Here is a 24,128-nt window from a genome sequence, read left to right on the forward strand (position 1 = left end):
AAAAATATAGTTTCAAGTAAAATACCGATGGTTGTTAGAAGGAAGAGGGGATGCCACTCGGGGGCATCCCCAAGTTTAGTTGCTTGATACTTATTGAATATTATCTTGGGGTGCCTCGGGCAACCCCAAGCTTAGCCTTTTGCAAATCCTTATTCCTTCATCCATCGTAAAGTCACCCAAAACTTGAAGACTTCAAACACACAAAACTCAACAAAACCTTCGTGAGATCCGCTAGTATAAGAAAGCAAATCACTATTATAAGTACTATTGAAAACCCATTCATATTTTATTTTTCATTATATCTACTGTATTCCAACTTTTCTATGGCAAAAACTATCCAAAGAAAACCATAGAATCATCAAAACAAGCACACAACACAAAGAAAACATAATCTATCAAAAACAGAACAGTCTGTGGAAATCTAGAGATTTCCAATACTTATGTAACTCCAAAAATTCTTAAAAATTAGGACAACATGGGAAATTTGTATATTAATCTTTTGCAGAAACAATCAGTATTTTATTGCACTTATTTCAGAAATGAAAATTATTTTTCTGGGCCCAAAAGTTTATGTTTTTCAGCAAGATCAAATCAACTATCACCCAACATGATCCCAAAGGCTTTACTTGGCACAAACACTAATTAAAACACAAAAAACACAATCATAACAGTAGAATAATTGTGTAAACACTCAATAACAGAAAGAAAAAGACAAAAAATAAATTTTATTCATTGGGTTGCCTCCCAACAAGCGCTATTGTTTTATGCCCCTAGCTAGGCATAATGCAAAGGATCTAAGTATTGTCATCCATGTTTCTACTTTCCTTAGAGGTGTCCTTGTCAGGGGTTTTTGTAAATACAACAAAGAAAATCTTATCCATATAGACCTTAGCACTATCAAGTTGCTTATCATCATATCCTTTTTTATTTCCGGCAACAATCCAAGAATAGTGTTGATTAACATAATTGAAAACTTGATGGATTATATCTAAAACATGGAATTCTTTTTTAAGATTCTCATCAAAGATTTGATTATCCCCAAGAAAATGTCTTAGCATAATCACTATTATAAAGGATTTCATCTATCATCGGTTTTTCACGACTCATACCATAGAAATCAAAATTTTCTCTAGCTTCCCGTATTATGTAATCAAATTCATTCATAAGAACAAGGGTGCCTAACTTTTTAGCTTTAGGATTCTTTACAATTGGTAGCTCAAAAACAATCTTTGCAAGGTAGGATGGGTACAGATAAATTTATTTTCAAGTTTCAGAACTAGTGCTGAAATAGCTTCCACATAAGATTTAGTCCTTTTAAGAATAGGAGCATCATCAAGACTTAAATTTCAAACACAATTGAAAATTCTTGGATACGTTCTTTTCCTATAACATTCCCTTGCCCCAAAATAAAAGTTCTAGCACCCAGATTGCCAGATCGTCCAATTTTAGGAGTTAGGCCATCATCTGTTTCTGCCATACCAAAATCACTCATGATTGCAAGCAAAAAGATAGATCTGACAAGAAAACGGCGAACAAAAAAGAGGGCGAATAAAATGGCAGATTTTTGTGAAGTGGGGGAGAGGAAAACGAGAGGCAAATGGCAAATAATGTAAATTGAAAGGAGATGAGATTTGTGATTAGGAACCTGGTAGATGTTGATGATGTATCCCCGGCAACGGCGCCAGAAATTGGCGAGTTGTCGGGAGACTATCTTGACTTGATCCTCCCCGGCAACAACGTGAGAAATTCCTTTTGATGTGGCTTGAACTATGTCGGTATTTCCCCAAAGAGGAAGGGATGATGCAGCACAGCTATGGTAGGTATTTCCCTCAGTGATGATGTTGGGGAATGCAGTATTTCAAAAAAAATCCTACGGTCACGCAAGATCTATCTAGGAGATGCATAGCAACGAGAGGGGAGAGTGTGTCTACGTACCCTCGTAGACCGAAAGCGGAAGCGTTTAGTAATGCGGTTGATGTAGTCGAATGTCTTCGCTGTCGTGGTATTCTCACGGGGGGGTGCGAGATGACAGATGCCACAGGGTGGCTTAGTGTGAGGGCAAGACTGCCGCCAGAATATCCAGGGATGGGTATGCGAGTATTAGGCGGTAGTTTACCCAGGTTCGGGGCTCTCAGGAGAGATAATACCCCTACTCCTGCATGTCTGGATATATCTGTGAAGTGTACATTTGGCAGTACAAAATGCTCCTGGAGCTGTATCTGGGATCAGTGCCATGGGCATCTGACTCTGTATATATGTGTGGCCGGAGTGAGCATGCATGCTCTAGTGGCCAAGCATCGCTGTGGTGGAGTGTGTGGCCATGGGAGTCCATCCCCTGGATGGATGGATGTGTGCCTTTATATAGGCATGGCTAGCTTACTAGCTAGTGGCATGGTGGGGTGTCATGCTTGTCCCCTGGGTCACTTCATAAATAGTGCATAGGGACAAGTGACACTGTACATGATGGCTGGGGTGATGCGTGCACAGTGCCGGGTACGGCCATCTCGTCGGGGTCGCATCGGGCTGAAGTTGACTTCGGGCAGCCGGCTGGTTGGCGCAGCCGGCTGGTTGGCGCAGCCGGCCGGGTGGACCAGTTGGACGGGGAGCCGGCAGGAGCGGCCGGGCTGCAGTGGACTTCGGGCAGCCGACTGGTTGGCGCAGCCGGCAGCCGGCCGGGTGGAGCAGTCAGACGAGGAGCCGGCAGGAGCGTGGGCAGTTGGACTGAGGGGCTTTGCTAGCCCCGATGTCTTGAAATATTGTCTTGCCGTCTTCGGGGTACCCATAGTCCATTACCCCGACAGTATCCCCCGAGCCTCTAGGCAACATGGCGAAGTTGGGCAGAGGTTTTTTAGCGAGTGTAGATGTAGAAGATGTCGACGACGGCCGGCTGCGGACCGCAGCCGGCGCGGCTTGCTTCCGACAGGGGCTGATACGTCTCCATCGTATCTACTTTTGCAAACACTTTTGACCTTGTTTTGGACTCTAACTTGCATGATTTGAATGAACTAACCCGGACTGACGCTGTTTTCAGCAGAATTGCCATGGTGTTATTTTTGTGCAGAAATAAAAGTTCTCAGAATGACCTGAAACTTCACGGAGAATATTTTTGGAATATATAAAAAATACTGGCGAAAGAATCAACGTCAGGGGGCCCACACCCTGTCCACGAGGGTGGGGGCGCGCCCACCCCCCTAGGGCGCACCCCCCTATCTCGTGGGCCCCCCGAGGCTCCACCGACCTCAACTCCAACTCTATATATTCACGTTCGGGGAGAAAAAATCAGAGAGAAGGATTCATCGCGTTTTACAATACGGAGCTGCTGCCAAGCCCTAATCTCTCTCGGGAGGGCTGATCTGGAGTCCGTTCGGGGCTCCAGAGAGGGGAATCCATCGCCATCGTCATCATCAACCTTCCTCCATCACCAATTTCATGATTCTCACCGCCATGCGTGAGTAATTCCATCGTAGGCTTGCTGGACGGTGATGGGTTGGATGAGATTTATCATGTAATCGAGTTAGTTTTGTTAGGATTTGATCCCTAGTATCCATTATGTTCTGAGATTGATGTTGCTATGACTTTGATATGCTTAATGCTTGTCACTAGGGCCCGAGTGCCATGATTTCAGATCTGAACCTGTTATGTTTCCATGAATATATGTGAGTTCTTGATCCTATTTTGCAAGTCAATATTCACCTACTATGAGTTATGATCCGGTAACCCCGAAGTGACAATAATCGGGACCACTCCCGGTGATGACTATAGTTTGAGGAGTTCATGTGTTCACTAAGTGTTAATGCTTTGTTCCGGTACTCTATTAAAAGGAGGCCTTAATATCCCTTAGTTTCTGATAGGACCCCGCTGCCACGGGAGGGTAGGACAAAAGATGTCATGCAAGTTCTTTTCCATAAGCACGTATGACTATATTCGGAATACATGCCTACATTACATTGATGAACTGGAGCTAGTTCTGTGTCACCCTATGTTATAACTATTACATGAGGAATCACATCCGACACAATTATCCATCACTGATCCAATGCCTACGAGCTTTTCACATATTGATCTTTGCTTAGTTACTTTACCGTTGCTACTGTTACAATCACCACAAAACCAATACTATTACTTTTGCCACTGCTATCGTTACTTCCATATTACTTTGCTACTAAATACTTTGCTGCAGATATTAAGTCTTTCAGGTGTGGTTGAATTGACAACTCAACTGTTAATACTTGAGAATATTCTTTGGCTCCCCTTGTGTCGAATCAATAAATTTGGGTTGAATACTCTACCCTCGAACACTATTGCGATCCCCTATACTTGTGGGTTATCAAGACTATTTTCTAGCGCCGTTGCCAGGGAGCATAGCTCTATTATTTGAGTCACTTGGGATTTATATCTGTTGATCACTATGAAGAACTTGAAAGATGAGAGAAGCAAGATTTATCCCTCAACTACGAGGGGAGGTAAGGAACTGCCATCTAGCTCTGCACTTGATTCACCTTCTGTTATGAGTAAACTTGCGACACCTACTCCTGATATTCATTGTGATATGTCGCATATTATTGATGATGCCACTTCTGCTTTGCATGATGCTTATGATGAAACTACTTCTATGCTTGATAATACCGTGCCATTAGGTGAATTTCTTGATGAACAACTTGCTAGGGTTAGAGAGAATGAAATTATGGAAACTGATAATATTGATGAAAGTGATGATGAAGATTCTCCCCCTAGATATGAATTGCCTGTTGTGCCTGAGGGTTATTATGTTATAGATGAAGAAACTGCTAGAGACTTTTTAGCTTGCAATGATAGATATGATCTCAAGAAACTGTTAGCTAATCTGAAAAAGAAATCTTTGAATGCTAGAATGAAATATGACCCTGCTTTTACTACTTCACCTATCTGTATTTATGATAAGGATTATGTTTCTTCGTCGATCCTGAGTTAATTGCTTCGGTTGAATCTGATCCTTTTTATGGTTATGAATCTGAAAGTGTTGTGGCACATCTTACTAAATTAAATGATATAGCCACCATGTTCACTAATGATGAGAAAAATCGGTATTACTTTATCCTTAAGTTGTTTCCGTTCTCATTAAAGGATGATGCTAAAACATGGTTTAATTCTCTTGATCCTGGTTGTGTGCGTAGTCCCCAGGATATGATTTATTACTTCTCTGCTAAATATTTCCCCGCTCATAAGAAACAAGCCGCCTTAAGGGGAAATATATAATTTTGTGCAAATTGAAGAAGAGAGTCTCCCACAAGCTTGGGGGAGGCTTGTCTGATTACTTAATGCTTTGCCTGATCATCCTCTCAAGAAAAATGAAATACTTGATATCTTTTATAATGGACTAACCGATGCTTCCAGAGACCACCTGGATAGTTGTGCTGGTTGTGTTTTCAGGGAAAGAGCTGTTGATCAAGCTGAATTGCTATTGAATAATATGTTGAGTAATGAAAATGATTGGACACTTCCTGAACCAACTCCTAAGCCAACTCCAAAGAAAAGGGGTATTCTATTTCTCAGTCCTGAAGATATGCAAGAGGCAAAGAAATCTATGAAAGAAAAAGGTATTAAAGCTGAAGATGTTAAGAATTTACCACCTATTGAAGAAATATATGGTCTTGATAACCCGACATAGGTAGTAAAGGTAAATTCTCTATATAAATTTGATGAAGGTGATATTCCTTGTTATAAGTCTGCCAGCCAATTCTTAGATGAGTTTGATAATTTTATTGTTAAACAAGAAAACTTCAATGCTTATGTTGGTAGACAATTGAAACGTAGTGCTTATATGATTGAACACTTGAGTGATTATATGTCTAGGTTTAAAGGTGAACTTAAACTTATTAGTAAACATGCTTCTATGGTTACCACTCAAGTAGAACAGGTACTTAAGGCTGAAAATGATTTGCTAAATGAATTAAATAATAAGAAAAATGAAAATGTTGTTAGAGTTGTGACTAGAGGGGGTAAAATGACTCAAGAACCTTTGTATCCTGAGGGCCACCCTAAGAGAATTGAGCAAGATTCTCAGAGAACTAATGTTGATGCACCTAGTCCTTCTAAAAGGAAGAAAAACAAAAATGATAGGACTTTGCATGCTTCTAGTGAACCTGTTGGTGACACACCTGAGAATCCCAATGATATTTCTATTTATGATGATGAAACACAATCTGGTAATGAACATGAACCTAGTGATAATGTTAATGATGATGTTCATGTTCATGCTCAACCTAGCAATGACAATGATGTAGAGATTGAACCTGCTGTTGATCTTGATAACCCACAATCAAAGAATCAACGTTATGATAAGAGAGACTTCATTGCTAGGAAGCACGGTAAAGAAAGAGAACCATGGGTTCAGAAAACCCATGCCCTTTCCCCCTAAACCATCCAAGAAAAATGATGATGAGGATTTTGAGCGCTTTGCTGAAATGATTAGACCTATCTTTTTGCGTATGTGTTTGACTGATATGCTTTAAATGAATCCTTATGCTAAGTATATGAAAGATATTGTTACAAATAAAAGAAAGATACCGGAAGCTGAAATTTCCACCATGCTTGCTAATTATAGTTTTAAAGGTGGAATACCTAAGAAACTAGGAGATCCAGGAGTACCAACTATACCATGCTCCATTAAAAGAAACTATGTTAAAATTGCTTTATGTGACCTTGGAGCTGGTGTTAGTGTTATGCCTCTCTCTTTATATCGTAGACTTCATTTGAATAAGTTGACACCTACTGAAATATTGTCAGGACCCCGACTCGATGTCACATCGATCTAGCCGGTAACACTTCATATCACTTTGCGGCCTCACGCACGGTGTTCCCACGGGTGTCGCCTTACCTTTGCCCGGGACCGTTTGCGCCTTTTGGCTCACGTATATGATAGTGTCGCTAGCATCCATATGATAAAGAGCCCGGGCTGACATGACTAGTCGTAAACCCAAAGTGGCACAGACTTACAGGGACAGGCATCCATGACCCAGCTTCGAACGTGTCGGTCATCAACAAGTGGGTCCGGGCTGTAGCACTGGGCTAGCAGGACTCCGGTAAACCGGGCTGTAGCGGGCTAACAGGACTCCGGTACTCAAAGCGTGACATTTCCCCGAAGGGACAGACACAGGAACGAAGAAGGACACATGCCGGCCAGCCTAAGTGTTCCAGAGCAGTAGCAAGCTACCATGGCTCAGCGGTAACACTAGGAGACATTTCCCGGTAAGAGAGGCTACTAAAGATAAACAACTAGATAGTCAGATCCCACACATACCAAGCATTTCAATCACACACACAATATGCTCGATATGTGCAAATACAACGAAGCATCACAACATGACTCTACGACACAGGTACTTTATTCATTAGGCTCCGAGGAGCGAGATATTACAAACATGGGTCTCATGACCCAACAATCAGAGCATACAAATCAAAGCACAAGCGGAAGCTATCATGTCTGGGTACAGACATCTATAACTGAAAAAGGCTGAGAAGCCTGACTATCTACCAGATCCTGCCGGGGCACAAGATCGTAGCTGAGGTAACAAGCTAAACGTCGAAGACCACGCGGAAATACTAGTGAGACTTAAGTCTCTCTGCAAAAACATAAAATAGGCAAACGTGAGTACAAATGTACCCAGCAAGACTTACATCAGAACTATCTACATATGCATCATTATCAACAAAGGGATGGTGGGGTTTAACTGCAGCAAGCCAGCTTTGACTCGGTGGCTATCCTGAACTACGACTGCGAGTAACTTTTTGAGGTGGCGCACACGAGTCCACATATTCACCATATCAATACACCACTATGGATCCGCTCCCGTCTCCCTACGAGAACGCCATCCATAGCACTCACGCTTATCTTGCGTATTTTAGAGTATCCACTTTCACTTGTCTATGAACTGATATAAGCAACCCAGAAGTCCTTTACCGCGGACACGGCTATTCGAATAGATGATATTAACCCTGCAGGGGTGTACTTCTTCATACATGTTTCCACCACTTAGCGTCTGCACACGACATGTGCTCGGCAGACTTCAAGCGAAAGCCGACGTGGGTGTAGACCACGACCTACCTAAACACTCAAGTCTCTAGTCCAGGTTTATCGCCTATTCGGGTTCCATCCATGAGGAGATCCAGCCGGAGTTTCGCTCACAGCCCCAAACGATGTGAACAGGGTTCCGTGACACCAAACGGGCGCCCGGTATACCCGGCCACGTGCCTACCGCATCACAGCCCACCCCTACGGTCAGCGCTGTCCACGGCCTCCAGCATACTACAAACACCAGAAACTACTTGCAACTCCTGGACAGAGGACAAGGGTGAATAAGAAGTCGAGCGGGGTCATATTTCAGGGCCCAATGTATGGTAGTAGCTGAATCATGGATCACAAACACAGAACTCAGTTCCTGAGGACGGCTGCAATGAGACAACCCACCATGTACTCCTACATGGCCTCTCACCGCTACCTTTACCAAATCGTGTTCACACACTTAACTCTCACACAGTAGGACATGTTCACACGCCTCTGATTCATCCCCGATGAATCAGACCTGACTCAACTCTAAGCAGTAGCAGGCATGACAAACAAACATGAATGAGTAGGCACATCAGGGCTCAAACAACTCCTACTCATGCTAGTGGGTTTCATCTATTTACTGTGGAATGACAGGTCATGCAGAGGATAAATGGGTTCAGCTACCGCAGCGAGTAACGATATGTCGTTGTTGTCCTAATGCAGTAAAAGAGAGCAGGAGCGAGAGAGTAGGATTGTATCGGAATGAACAAGGGGGTTTTGCTTGCCTGGCACTTCTGAAGATAACATTGGGTCTTCATCAGTGTCAACGATCACATCATCGGTATCACGTCTATCGAGAGGGGACAAATACCGGCAACACAGAAAGGAACACAATCAATGCAATGCACAACATGATGCATGATCATGACATGGCAAAATGAATGTGTTTTGGGCTAATGCAACTAGCAACAGATTAAATGAAGTTGGTTTGAATATAAAATTCAAATTCAAACTCCATATGTGATTATTCAAATGCCATTTATATGATTTGTGCTAAACAGCATCTATAAGTTGTTCTAACATGCATGAAAATGGTACAGATGGATTCCTTGAATTTTTCTGATAATTTTTCATATATAAATTATTTAATTTGGAGTTACGGTTAATTTTCTATGATTTATTGAAGTTTTAGGCATTTTCTGGAATTTCCTGAATATAATTAAATCCAGAAAATACTTTATGACATCAGCAGTGCGTCATGCTTGCATCAGCAAGTCAACAGGGCTGCCCCGGGTCAAACCTGACCAGGGGGTCCCATTAGTCAGCGTCACAGGTTAACAGGGGGGTTTATTTTAGTTTAATTAAGGATTAGGGCACTAGGGCCCACATGTCAGTGGCTCTGGGGTTAGATTAGGTGGTGATTAGCCTAGGCTAATCACCTGATAGCGGGGGCCCACCTGTCAGTGTCAGCAGAGGGGGTAGTTAAGATAAAATAATTAAACTAATTAACAGGGGGGGCTGGCCCCACCTGTCATCGACCCAGAGAGGGGGGGGGTCCCGCCGTGGTCAACGTGGTCAGACCCACCGGCGGCTTGACGCCGGCGAGGCCAGACGCGGTGGTGCGCGTCGGAAACCAGCTACAGGGGCTCTTTTGGCGCGCAGGGAGCAACTACGGGGAGAGGGTGGAGTGGCGCATCCAACGGTGGTGGTGGCGGAGGCTGGGGTGGCCGGAGCTGCCGGCGGCGACCTCTTTTGCGGCTGCCGGAGCTCGGGTGTTCGCGGGACCGGCGCTGCGGTGTGCAAACAAGACGGTGGTCGCGCTAGTTTTACTCTACGGGACGCAACGAGTGCAACGGACGCAGGCGTGGGACCAAAAGGTCACCGGAGCTTCACCGGCGACGAGCCCGTGCGGCGGAGCGTCTCGGCTCCGGTAGAGGGGGCGGCTAGAGCTCGAAATCGAACTTGGGGTTAGGGGGAAACGGAGCAGGGACTCACGGGGATCGTGCAGGGAGGGTCAGCGAGCTCGGGGGCGCGCCGGAGTGGCCGAATTCGACGGAGAAGATCCTCGGCGGCCGGCGAGGGGGAAAACGTCGGGGGCGGCGTTCCGGGGCTCTTCTGGTCGCGTGAGACGACGAGGAGGACGAGGGAGGACTTGCGGAGCTCTGGGAGGCGTCGGGGAGGCGAGAGGGGGATGGTGGCCGCGGCGAACGGCGTCGGTGGCGACGGCTGTGTTCGGGTTCGGGCGAGAGAGAAAGAGCAGAGGGGCGGGGCCTCGAGGAAGAGTGAGAGGGGTCCGAGGGGGCTGCGTGGCGTCGCGGGAGGGAACCAGGGGAGGAGGAGGCAGCCAGGCAGGGAGGAGGTGGCCGGGGTGCGTGGCCGCGCGCGCCGGGCGCGTGCCCGCGTCCTTCTGGCGAGGGAAGAAGACGACAGGGGGGGTAGCGGTGGCGGGCTGGGCCAGCGGGAGGAGCTGGGCCGGGCAGGTAAGCAGGTAAGTGGCCCAGGTGGCCGTCTCCCTTTTTATTTTTGCTCTGTTTTATTTTTTAATCATTGTTTTCTATTTGTTTCAATCTGTTTTGATTTAGTTCAAACACTAAATCATTTTTGTTTCTTCCAATAATTTTTGCAGGGACTGAAAGTAATATTCTAGAGCCCCTCACAAAATATCAGAATTATTGAAGCATTAAAAATATATATAACATATATTTGCTCCAACTCAAATACAATATATATTAGTTCAAAGATCCAAAATGACATGGAAAAATGTGCATCATCTCTGGTTACTGTTTCCAGCATTTTTCCAAAGATGATGAACATTTTTGAAAGCCACTTGGATTGACTGAAAATATTTTAGGTGAACCTGGTGAATTCTTAAAATGCTAGGGTTTGGACAATCCCCATTTCAACTTTCTGTAAAAGTAAACATGATGCATCACCAAAGGCTAGTACTAGTGCAATGCCAGAAGCTAGGGATGTGACAACTCACCCCCACTAAACAAGAATCTCGTCTCGAGATTCAAGCGTAGGGTAAGGTGAAAGGTAAACGCAACTAGTATAATCTTCACGATCCAGGTTGCACTTCATAGAAACGTTGATTCGATCACCATCTTTGTCTTGTCGTCTTGCTCTGAGAAATCCTGCCAACATGACCTGGAGGGAAAGAGACTCTAGAAGGGTCGATCTTCTCGAAGATCGAACAACTCACGGAATGAGACATAGCAACATCTCTTGAGCTGGGAGACGAAGCACAGATTTGAAGAAATGGAGTGGAACAGATGACGAAGGTTCACTAGGTAGACAATGATTCCACGCTTAAGAAGGTGGTAAACGATTGCCAACGTAGCGAAGAGTTGAGTTGCCATGATACCACGACGAAACATCCTGGAGGAAGGTGATCGTAGAGTATTACCTTAAGTGGCAAAAAGAATTACTTTTGATTCAGAGATCATTGAAACTCTTCATACCAGCATAAGGCAATTCACAACGATCGTTTGGAGGGGGTCTGTAGAATGGCATACTCGGACTTGGATGATGTGGATTACCTTGTTGAAGACAACGTAATGGATGAATTTGCTTATCACCGGAGGTGGAAGAGACCCATGGTAGAATGGCACATTGGCGGTGCAAGCTGGGAACAAAATGCAAATGCTGGGAATGATTCTGGTAACTGGGGAAGAACCCAACAATAAAGAGTGAATTCACTGTTGGAGTGGTTATAGCATAACCGAAGGGACTAGGAGCAATCCCGGTTAGTGCCGGCGATAACACCTAACGCTTGTGCGTGCTCTCAAGAACTTGAGCAATTCCATAATCATCAAGGTTTTACCAACATCCGTGTCAAGGGTCCGATAACACAACTTACTACCATGATGAATGGTGATGGAGGATGCAGATGCAAAGGAAGATAACACCTTCTCAGATTTCACCCTTGGCGGGGCCAAGGAAATAAAATCTGGATGATCGACCGAGAGACATTTAGCACTCCGCTTCTAATGTTCTCCTTGATGTGCTAGTGTAACCCATTCATAGATATGGTTTGATATCTAGAACATCAAGTAAAAGGTCGGACTTCGGGATCTCATAAATCCATAGGGGCAACTAGGGAGTAAATCCTACGAAATCCCTATGGGGGGGTGGCCAACTTCCTCAATCAAGATATTATAATAACAGGTCTTCCGGCTGGGTGTGTTGGCCACGACATCCACTTTACCGATTATCGAGGGACCAATATTATAATTCTTGGGAAATGTTCCAACCATCACATCTGCCTGAGATTCAGATCTGGTTGGTGTCAGGATATCCCAGACTCATCAAGTCTAGAAAGAAAAATGAAAGTTTGCAACGCAAATCGACGAGATAATGTTGCGGGATTCTCGGGGAGTGAGCTACGATAGTAAGCTCCAAAACATGAGCTGGTTCTGCTACAACATGTGAACACGCTGTCCCAGACAAACATGACCACGTGGTAGTCTTATAATAAAACACTACCGAGTTCAGGAGGGGAAACCATCATTAAGGACATTGAAGTCTCCACGCGTGGAAATCCAAAGAGTTCACCTTAGACAGACTCCTTTATCTTTGAATAACTCAATCAGTGGCTTGGTGTGCTAGGATATACATATAGCATGGAGGTTGCAAATCTCCAGACCACAGAATACTTCGCACGTGTGCATGACTGATTTGGGATGATTCCAAAGGAGGCAAAAACATGCTTTCTCGAATTCACGTCGGCAACTTACATCAAATGCACGTGAATCAAAGGAAGTCACTTCTTTTATCCAAACATATACTTCATGAACGGGGCATGAAGTAAATGCTTTCAAAAGTTTCCAACACTAACTTAATGTTCAACAACATCATGGAGGAGATAAGAATGTTGTCAATGGGCTCAACAACAACTCATCAGAATTTCCATATCACTGGACTTCCACCATCGTGTGAACACGGTGATAGCATTGGTCAGCCCCAAAGATATAATGGTGTATGCTCGAGGGATCAACCACGAGTAAGACAACATTACGAACATCGTTGGTTCTGACTTGATTTGACGATAGCCCACACTCAAATCAAAGGATTGATAAGACAATAGGTCCAGCAACTGATCACAGGGACCAATCGATGAAGATATCATCTTTCTTCAATACACACTACACAAGAATATCCCTTTGGAACGAACTAAGTCAGGCAAGCTTTTATCTTCCAACCCTCCAAGTTATTGTTTAGCTTAACCAGCTAGCTCAGGGATATCTAACACCGATTCTTGGAGAGAAGGTGGTTCACAAGAAACCAACTTGATCACGAGCTCAACATAGCGGTCAGGTGACAACCTGGTAATACTTCTGAGAAGATATTCAGAAAATCACGAGCCACCGGTATGTTACTAAGCTCGAGAACAATCTTGCTTTTCAGGGCAAGACGATATGATCAATAGAGCAAGAATTTGAAATAATCCTAACCCATCGATCGAGGAGGGCACTGAGAACAAGGACTAGGTAGCATGATCAACCTTAGAATGATGATTCGAAAACCAACATACTAAGAATGAAATTATTATCCTTTAACTACCAAGCAACAGAGTTGCTAGCAGTATTGATTTCACACATCACAATTCATTTGTCGGTATTCCGGTTGCATCAACAAGAGGGCCGAGGAATGAACAGTGATGGCAAGAAGTATCACTGTACCAAGAGTTCATGGGATGGTGTGCAATTCCTATAATAATCTCGATATAAAATATGTAATACTCCAAGGTAGAGCAGAACCAAAAGCTGGATTGGCATTTGATCTGCGGAATACAACTACTTTGACCCAATCCTAGATATGGATGAGGTACTGGAGTTTGTTTCTCCTAGTCATTCTGCAATAGAATGGCTTGACGGATCACAAGAGTAATAGGCATCGATAAACGAATGCATGCATACTCTTGATATCAATTGATAGACGAGGGTCAGAATGCAACTAAAGAGAACAACTCAAAGGAACATATAACTTTCTGAGTTGTGGATGCATAGATTAGTATGTCGAACCAAGTTCAACATAGTTCTTCCGGATAACCCATGCAGAAAGGTAAAACTGGCAGAGTCACGATTTATGAATGGAGAACTCCTCAAGAGTACTCTAATTATGATCTTTTGATCCAATAAACATCTGCCATAAGCGGTTCATAGTATTTGGAAGAAGGAAATACCACGGACCTCGAGGACTATCGCAAAGTTACTAATATCCTGAAGGAATTAGCAAACACTATCCACATGAAGTAAGTAGAGTGAATCTCGGGTTCAAAACCCAAGGAGTAGAATACCTACTACTAAGTGGCATCACGGGATGCTTTCGAGAATAAAAGCCAGAATCATCACACTGGGACACAAAACATGGCTAGACTACTAGATGATCCCCTGAGACACCTAGGGTCATAGTAATAACTCTAACATAAAGGTTGAGGCAGTAGAGTACCTCAACTCAACAATTTGTGTGATTAATCTGACCAAAGGCACATCGGAAACAGGAGGAAGGGATTTGCAAATGCATCAGACTGTTTGGAAACCTGGGATGACTCGGACAGCATAACGGCTGTAAATGCTCAGAAAAGATTTGAGACATTCACAAAAATGGTGGCATAACCACTCAGAAGCACAATATCAAGGTTTCGAGATCAACAGTTAACATACGGAAGTAGTAGGAGCTGAACTGAGGCTTGAATCAACAATCTTATAAGTCTACGGATTAGTAATACGTGATCCTGATAGAAAGATGAGAAGACCTAGTTCCTTAACCCCGTAGGAAAGATAAGATGACTCAGATCAGAAGGGCATAAGGTATAAGGAGTAAAAAGAGCCTTACGTTCCATCCCACAATCAATTCCCTTATATAACTAAAGCATTTCTAGACTCAACTTCGACCAGTTTGGCTTGGTAATCCTACAGGCAGTCAAGCTCTGATACCAACGCTGTCAGGACCCCGACTCGATGTCACATCGATCTAGCCGGTAACACTTCATATCACTTTGCGGCCTCACGCACGGTGTTCCCACGGGTGTCGCCTTACCTTTGCCCGGGACCGTTTGCGCCTTTTGGCTCACGTATATGATAGTGTCGCTAGCATCCATATGATAAAGAGCCCGGGCTGACATGACTAGTCGTAAACCCAAAGTGGCACAGACTTACAGGGACAGGCATCCATGACCCAGCTTCGAACGTGTCGGTCATCAACAAGTGGGTCCGGGCTGTAGCACTGGGCTAGCAGGACTCCGGTAAACCGGGCTGTAGCGGGCTAACAGGACTCCGGTACTCAAAGCGTGACATTTCCCCGAAGGGACAGACACAGGAACAAAGAAGGACACATGCCGGCCAGCCTAAGTGTTCCAGAGCAGTAGCAAGCTACCATGGCTCAGCGGTAACACTAGGAGACATTTCCCGGTAAGAGAGGCTACTAAAGATAAACAACTAGATAGTCAGATCCCACACATACCAAGCATTTCAATCACACACACAATATGCTCGATATGTGCAAATACAACGAAGTATCACAACATGACTCTACGACACAAGTACTTTATTCATTAGGCTCCGAGGAGCGAGATATTACAAACATGGGTCTCATGACCCAACAATCAGAGCATACAAATCAAAGCACAAGCGGAAGCTATCATGTCTGGGTACAGACATCTATAACTGAAAAAGGCTGAGAAGCCTGACTATCTACCAGATCCTGCCGGGGCACAAGATCGTAGCTGAGGTAACAAGCTAAACGTCGAAGACCACGCGGAAATACTAGTGAGACTTAAGTCTCTCTGCAAAAACATAAAATAGGCAAACGTGAGTACAAATGTACCCAGCAAGACTTACATCAGAACTATCTACATATGCATCATTATCAACAAAGGGATGGTGGGGTTTAACTGCAGCAAGCCAGCTTTGACTCGGTGGCTATCCTGAACTACGACTGCGAGTAACTTTTTGAGGTGGCGCACACGAGTCCACATATTCACCATATCAATACACCACTATGGATCCTCTCCCGTCTCCCTACGAGAACGCCATCCATAGCACTCACGCTTATCTTGCGTATTTTAGAGTATCCACTTTCACTTGTCTATGAACTGATATAAGCAACCCAGAAGTCCTTTACCGCGGACACGGCTATTCGAATAGATGATATTAACCCTGCAGGGGTGTACTTCTTCATACATGTTTCCACCACTTAGCGTCTGCACACGACATGTGCTCGGCAGACTTCAAGCGAAAGCCGACGTGGGTGTAGACCACGACCTACCTAAACACTCAAGTCTCTAGTCCAGGTTTATCGCCTATTCGGGTTCCATCCATGAGGAGATCCGGCCGGAGTTTCGCTCACAGCCCCAAACGATGTGAACAGGGTTCCGTGACACCAAACAGGCGCCCGGTATACCCGGCCACGTGCCTACCGCATCACAGCCCACCCCTACGGTCAGCGCTGTCCACGGCCTCCAGCATACTACAAACACCAGAAACTACTTGCAACTCCTGGACAGAGGACAAGGGTGAATAAGAAGTCGAGCGGGGTCATATTTCAGGGCCCAATGTATGGTAGTAGCTGAATCATGGATCACAAACACAGAACTCAGTTCCTGAGGACGGCTACAATGAGACAACCCACCATGTACTCCTACATGGCCTCTCACCGCTACCTTTACCAAATCGTGTTCACACACTTAGCTCACACACAGTAGGACATGTTCACACACCTCTGATTCATCCCCGATGAATCAGACCTGACTCGACTCTAAGCAATAGCAGGCATGACAAACAAGCATGAATGAGTAGGCACAACAGGGCTCAAACAACTCCTACTCATGCTAGTGGGTTTCATCTATTTACTGTGGCAATGACAGGTCATGCAGAGGATAAAGGGGTTCAACTACCGCAGCATGTAACAGATGATTCGGTGTTGTCCTAATGCAGTAAAAAGAGAGCAGGAGCGAGAGAGTGGGATTTTATCGGAATGAACAAGGGGGTTTTGCTTGCCTGGCACTTCTGAAGATAACATTGAGTCTTCGTCAGTGTCAACGATCGCATCATCGGTGTCACGTCTATCGAGAGGGGACAATTACCGGCAAATACAGAAAAGACACGATCAATGCAATGCACAATATGATGCATGCTATGACATGGCAATATGAATGTGTTTTGGGCTAATGCACCTAAAACCAGATTAAATGAAGTTGGTTTGAATCCAAAATTCAAATTCAAACTCCATATGGGGTTATTTAAATGTCATTCACTTCATTTGTCCTAAACAGTAGTGATAAGTTGTTCTAACATGCATGAAAATGGTACAGATGGATTCCTTGAATTTTTCTGATAATTTTTCATATATAATTTATTTAATTTGGAGTTACGGTTAATTTTCTATGATTTTTAGAAGTTTTAGGCATTTTCTGGAATTTCCTGAATATTTAGAATTAAAATAATTCCAGAAAATGAATTATGGCGTCAGCATGACCTCATGCTGACCTCAGCAGGTCAACGGGCGGTCCAGGTCAAACCTGACGTGTGGGGTCCACACGTCAGTGACACAGGGGCTAATCCCGCGTTGACCCGGGCTTTGACCCACTACGGGGCCCACTGTCAGTGGCTGTGGGGGGGTGTTTAGAGCGTCATTAGTGCTAATTAGGCGTGCCACGTCGGCAGTCGCCGGAGTGTCGCCGGCGACGACCACGGCCGACAGCGGAGGTGCGCCGTGCGCTCGCTACGGAGCACCATTTGACGTGCGGTTTGCTCCTACGGGTTCCTGGGAGGAAGGCGCATCTAAAGAGGTAAGTGACAGCAGCTGGGGTGGCCGGAGCTGCCGGCGGCGAGCTCCTTTGCGGCTGCCGGAGTTCGGGCAATCTCGGGGTCGGGGTTAGGAAGCACGGCAGGAGGAGCTGGGGCGTGCTACGGACTCCTGAGATCACGATGAGCACGTCAGTGGGCTCGGATACGAGCTGGGGTGGAAGAATGGACTGACTCAGATCAGAATGTCATAAGGTATAAGGAGTAAAAAAAGAGCCTTACGTTCCAACCCACAAACAATTCCCCTACATATAACTAAAGAATTTCTAGACTCAACATCGACCAGTTTGGCTTGGAGAACCTACAGGCAGTCCGGCTCTGATGCCAACGCTGTCAGGACCCCGACTCGATGTCACATCGATCTAGCTGGTAACACCTCATATCACTTTGCGGCCTCACGCACGGTATCCCCACGGGTGTCGTCTTACCTTTTCCCGGGACCGTTTGCGCCTTTTGGCTCACGTATATGATAGTGTCGCTAGCATCCATATGATAAAGAGCCCGGGCTGACATGACTAGTCGTAAACCCAAAGTGGCACAGACTTACAGGGACAGGCATCCATGACCCAGCTTCGAACGTGTCGGTCATCAGCAAGTGGGACCGGGCTGTAGCACTGGGCTAGCAGGACTCCGGTAAACCGGGCTGTAGCGGGCTAACAGGACTCCGGTACTCAAAGCGTGACATTTCCCCGAAGGGACAGACACAGGAACGAAGAAGGACACATGCCGGCCAGCCTAAGTGTTCCAGAGCAGTAGCAAGCTACCATGGCTCAGCGGTAACACTAGGAGACATTTCCCGGTAAGAGAGGCTACTAAAGATAAACAACTAGATAGTCAGATCCCACACATACCAAGCATTTCAATCACACACACAATATGCTCGATATGTGCAAATACAACGAAGCATCACAACATGACTCTACGACACAAGTACTTTATTCATTAGGCTCCGAGGAGCGAGATATTACAAACATGGGTCTCATGACCCAACACTCAGAGCATACAAGTCAAAGCACAAGCGGAAGCTATCATGTCTGGGTACAGACATCTATAAATGAAAAAGGCTGAGAAGCCTGACTATCTATCAGATCCTACCGGGGCACAAGATCGTAGCTGAGGTAACAAGCTAAACGTCGAAGTCCACGTGGAACTACTAGTGAGACTGAAGTCTCTCTGCAAAAACATAAAATAGGCAAACGTGAGTACAAATGTACCCAGCAAGACTTACATCAGAACTAACTACATATGCATCATTTTCAACAAGGGGATGGTGGGGTTTAACTGCAGCAAGCCAGCTTTGACTCGGTGGCTATCCTAAACTACGACTGCAAGCGACTCTTTTGAGGTGGCGCACACGAGTCCACATATTCACCATATCAATACACCACTATGGATCCGCTCCCGTCTCCCTACGAGAACGCCATCCATAGCACTCACGCTTATCTTGCGCATTTTAAAGTATCCACTTTCACTTGTCTATGAACTGATATAAGCAACCCAAAAGTCCTTTTCCGTGGACACGGCTATTCGAATAGATGATGTTAACCCTGCAGGGGTGTACTTCTTCATACATGTTTCCACCACTTAGCGTCTGCACACGACATGTGCTCGGCAGACTTCAAGCGAAAGCCGACGTGGGTGTAGACCACGACCTACCTAAACACTCAAGTCTCTAGTCCAGGTTTATCGCCTATTCGGGTTCCATCCATGAGGAGATCCGACCGGAGTTTCGCTCACAGCCCCAAACGATGTGAACAGGGTTCCGTGACACCAAACGGGCGCCCGGTATACCCGGCCACGTGCCTACCGCATCACAGCCCACCCCTACGGTCAGCGCTGTCCACGGCCTCCAGCATACTACAAACACCAGAAACTACTTGCAACTCCTGGACAGAGGACAAGGGTGAATAAGAAGTCGAGCGGGGTCATATTTCAGGGCCCAATGTATGGTAGTAGCTGAATCATGGATCACAAACACAGAACTCAGTTCCTGAGGACGGCTGCAATGAGACAACCCACCATGTACTCCTACATGGCCTCTCACCGCTACCTTTACCAAATCGAGTTCACACACTTAGCTCTCACACAGTAGGACATGTTCACACGCCTCTGATTCATCCCCGATGAATCAGACCTGACTCAACTCTAAGCAGTAGCAGGCATGACAAACAAACATGAATGAGTAGGCACATCAGGGCTCAAACAACTCCTACTCATGCTAGTGGGTTTCATCTATTTACTGTGGAATGACAGGTCATGCAGAGGATAAATGGGTTCAGCTACCGCAGCGAGTAGCGATATGTCGTTGTTGTCCTAATGCAGTAAAAGAGAGCAGGAGCGAGAGAGTAGGATTGTATCGGAATGAACAAGGGGGTTTTGCTTGCCTGGCACTTCTAAAGATAACATTGGGTCTTCATCAGTGTCAACGATCACATCATCGGTATCACGTCTATCGAGAGGGGACAAATACCGGCAACACAGAAAGGAACACAATCAATGGAATGCACAACATGATGCATGATCATGACATGGCAAAATGAATGTGTTTTGGGCTAATGCAACTAGCAACAGATTAAATGAAGTTGGTTTGAATATAAAATTCAAATTCAAACTCCATATGTGATTATTCAAATGCCATTTATATGATTTGTGCTAAACAGCATCTATAAGTTGTTCTAACATGCATGAAAATGGTACAGATGGATTCCTTGAATTTTTCTGATAATTTTTCATATATAAATTATTTAATTTGGAGTTACGGTTAATTTTCTATGATTTATTGAAGTTTTAGGCATTTTCTGGAATTTCCTGAATATAATTAAATCCAGAAAATACTTTATGACATCAGCAGTGTGTCATGCTTGCATCAGCAAGTCAACAGGGCTGCCCCGGGTCAAACCTGACCAGGGGGTCCCATTAGTCAGCGTCACAGGTTAACAGGGGGGTTTATTTTAGTTTAATTAAGGATTAGGGCACTAGGGCCCACATGTCAGTGGCTCTGGGGTTAGATTAGGTGGTGATTAGCCTAGGCTAATCACCTGATAGCGGGGGCCCACCTGTCAGTGTCAGCAGAGGGGGTAGTTAAGATAAAATAATTAAACTAATTAACAGGGGGGGCTGGCCCCACCTGTCATCGACCCAGAGAGGGGGGGGGTCCCGCCGTGGTCAACGTGGTCAGACCCACCGGCGGCTTGACGCCGGCGAGGCCAGACGCGGTGGTGCGCGTCGGAAACCAGCTACAGGGGCTCTTTTGGCGCGCAGGGAGCAACTACGGGGAGAGGGTGGAGTGGCGCATCCAACGGTGGTGGTGGCGGAGGCTGGGGTGGCCGGAGCTGCCGGCGGCGACCTCTTTTGCGGCTGCCGGAGCTCGGGTGTTCGCGGGACCGGCGCTGCAGTGTGCAAACAAGACGGTGGTCGCGCTAGTTTTACTCTACGGGACGCAACGAGTGCAACGGACGCAGGCGTGGGACCAAAAGGTCACCGGAGCTTCACCGGCGACGAGCCCGTGCGGCGGAGCGTCTCGGCTCCGGTAGAGGGGGCGGCTAGAGCTCGAAATCGAACTTGGGGTTAGGGGGAAACGGAGCAGGGACTCACGGGGATCGTGCAGGGAGGGTCAGCGAGCTCGGGGGCGCGCCGGAGTGGCCGAATTCGACGGAGAAGATCCTCGGCGGCCGGCGAGGGGGAAAACGTCGGGGGCGGCGTTCCGGGGCTCTTCTGGTCGCGTGAGACGACGAGGAGGACGAGGGAGGACTTGCGGAGCTCTGAGAGGCGTCGGGGAGGCGAGAGGGGGATGGTGGCCGCGGCGAACGGCGTCGGTGGCGACGGCTGTGTTCGGGTTCGGGCGAGAGAGAAAGAGCAGAGGGGCGGGGCCTCGAGGAAGAGTGAGAGGGGTCCGAGGGGGCTGCGTGGCGTCGCGGGAGGGAACCAGGGGAGGAGGAGGCAGCCAGGCAGGGAGGAGGTGGCCGGGGTGCGTGGCCGCGCGCGCCGGGCGCGTGCCCGCGTCCTTCTGGCGAGGGAAGAAGACGACAGGGGGGGTAGCGGTGGCGGGCTGGGCCAGCGGGAGGAGCTGGGCCGGGCAGGTAAGCAGGTAAGTGGCCCAGGTGGCCGTCTCCCTTTTTATTTTTGCTCTGTTTTATTTTTTAATCATTGTTTTCTATTTGTTTCAATCTGTTTTGATTTAGTTCAAACACTAAATCATTTTTGTTTCTTCCAATAATTTTTGCAGGGACTGAAAGTAATATTCTAGAGCCCCTCACAAAATATCAGAATTATTGAAGCATTAAAAATATATATAACATATATTTGCGCCAACTCAAATACAATATATATTAGTTCAAAGATCCAAAATGACATGGAAAAATGTGCATCATCTCTGGTTACTGTTTCCAGCATTTTTCCAAAGATGATGAACATTTTTGAAAGCCACTTGGATTGACTGAAAATATTTTAGGTGAACCTGGTGAATTCTTAAAATGCTAGGGTTTGGAAAATCCCCATTTCAACTTTCTGTAAAAGTAAACATGATGCATCACCAAAGGCTAGTACTAGTGCAATGCCAGAAGCTAGGGATGTGACAACTCACCCCCACTAAACAAGAATCTCGTCTCGAGATTCAAGCGTAGGGTAAGGTGAAAGGTAAACGCAACTAGTATAATCTTCACGATCCAGGTTGCACTTCATAGAAACGTTGATTCGATCACCATCTTTGTCTTGTCGTCTTGCTCTGAGAAATCCTGCCAACATGACCTGGAGGGAAAGAGACTCTAGAAGGGTCGATCTTCTCGAAGATCGAACAACTCACGGAATGAGACATAGCAACATCTCTTGAGCTGGGAGACGAAGCACAGATTTGAAGAAATGGAGTGGAACAGATGACGAAGGTTCACTAGGTAGACAATGATTCCACGCTTAAGAAGGTGGTAAACGATTGCCAACGTAGCGAAGAGTTGAGTTGCCATGATACCACGACGAAACATCCTGGAGGAAGGTGATCGTAGAGTATTACCTTAAGTGGCAAAAAGAATTACTTTTGATTCAGAGATCATTGAAACTCTTCATACCAGCATAAGGCAATTCACAACGATCGTTTGGAGGGGGTCTGTAGAATGGCATACTCGGACTTGGATGATGTGGATTACCTTGTTGAAGACAACGTAATGGATGAATTTGCTTATCACCGGAGGTGGAAGAGACCCATGGTAGAATGGCACATTGGCGGTGCAAGCTGGGAACAAAATGCAAATGCTGGGAATGATTCTGGTAACTGGGGAAGAACCCAACAATAAAGAGTGAATTCACTGTTGGAGTGGTTATAGCATAACCGAAGGGACTAGGAGCAATCCCGGTTAGTGCCGGCGATAACACCTAACGCTTGTGCGTGCTCTCAAGAACTTGAGCAATTCCATAATCATCAAGGTTTTACCAACATCCGTGTCAAGGGTCCGCTAACACAACTTACTACCATGATGAATGGTGATGGAGGATGCAGATGCAAAGGAAGATAACACCTTCTCAGATTTCACCCTTGGCGGGGCCAAGGAAATAAAATCTGGATGATCGACCGAGAGACATTTAGCACTCCGCTTCTAATGTTCTCCTTGATGTGCTAGTGTAACCCATTCATAGATATGGTTTGATATCTAGAACATCAAGTAAAAGGTCGGACTTCGGGATCTCAGAAATCCATAGGGGCAACTAGGGAGTAAATCCTACGAAATCCCTATGGGGGGGTGGCCAACTTCCTCAATCAAGATATTATAATAACAGGTCTTCCGGCTGGGTGTGTTGGCCACGACATCCACTTTACCGATTATCGAGGGACCAATATTATAATTCTTGGGAAATGTTCCAACCATCACATCTGCCTGAGATTCAGATCTGGTTGGTGTCAGGATATCCCAGACTCATCAAGTCTAGAAAGAAAAATGAAAGTTTGCAACGCAAATCGACGAGATAATGTTGCGGGATTCTCGGGGAGTGAGCTACGATAGTAAGCTCCAAAACATGAGCTGGTTCTGCTACAACATGTGAACACGCTGTCCCAGACAAACATGACCACGTGGTAGTCTTATAATAAAACACTACCGAGTTCAGGAGGGGAAACCATCATTAAGGACATTGAAGTCTCCACGCGTGGAAATCCAAAGAGTTCACCTTAGACAGACTCCTTTATCTTTGAATAACTCAATCAGTGGCTTGGTGTGCTAGGATATACATATAGCATGGAGGTTGCAAATCTCCAGACCACAGAATACTTCGCACGTGTGCATGACTGATTTGGGATGATTCCAAAGGAG

Source organism: Triticum aestivum, chromosome 7A (genome assembly GCF_018294505.1).
Source record: "Triticum aestivum cultivar Chinese Spring chromosome 7A, IWGSC CS RefSeq v2.1, whole genome shotgun sequence".
NCBI classification, from domain to species: Eukaryota; Viridiplantae; Streptophyta; class Magnoliopsida; order Poales; family Poaceae; genus Triticum; species Triticum aestivum.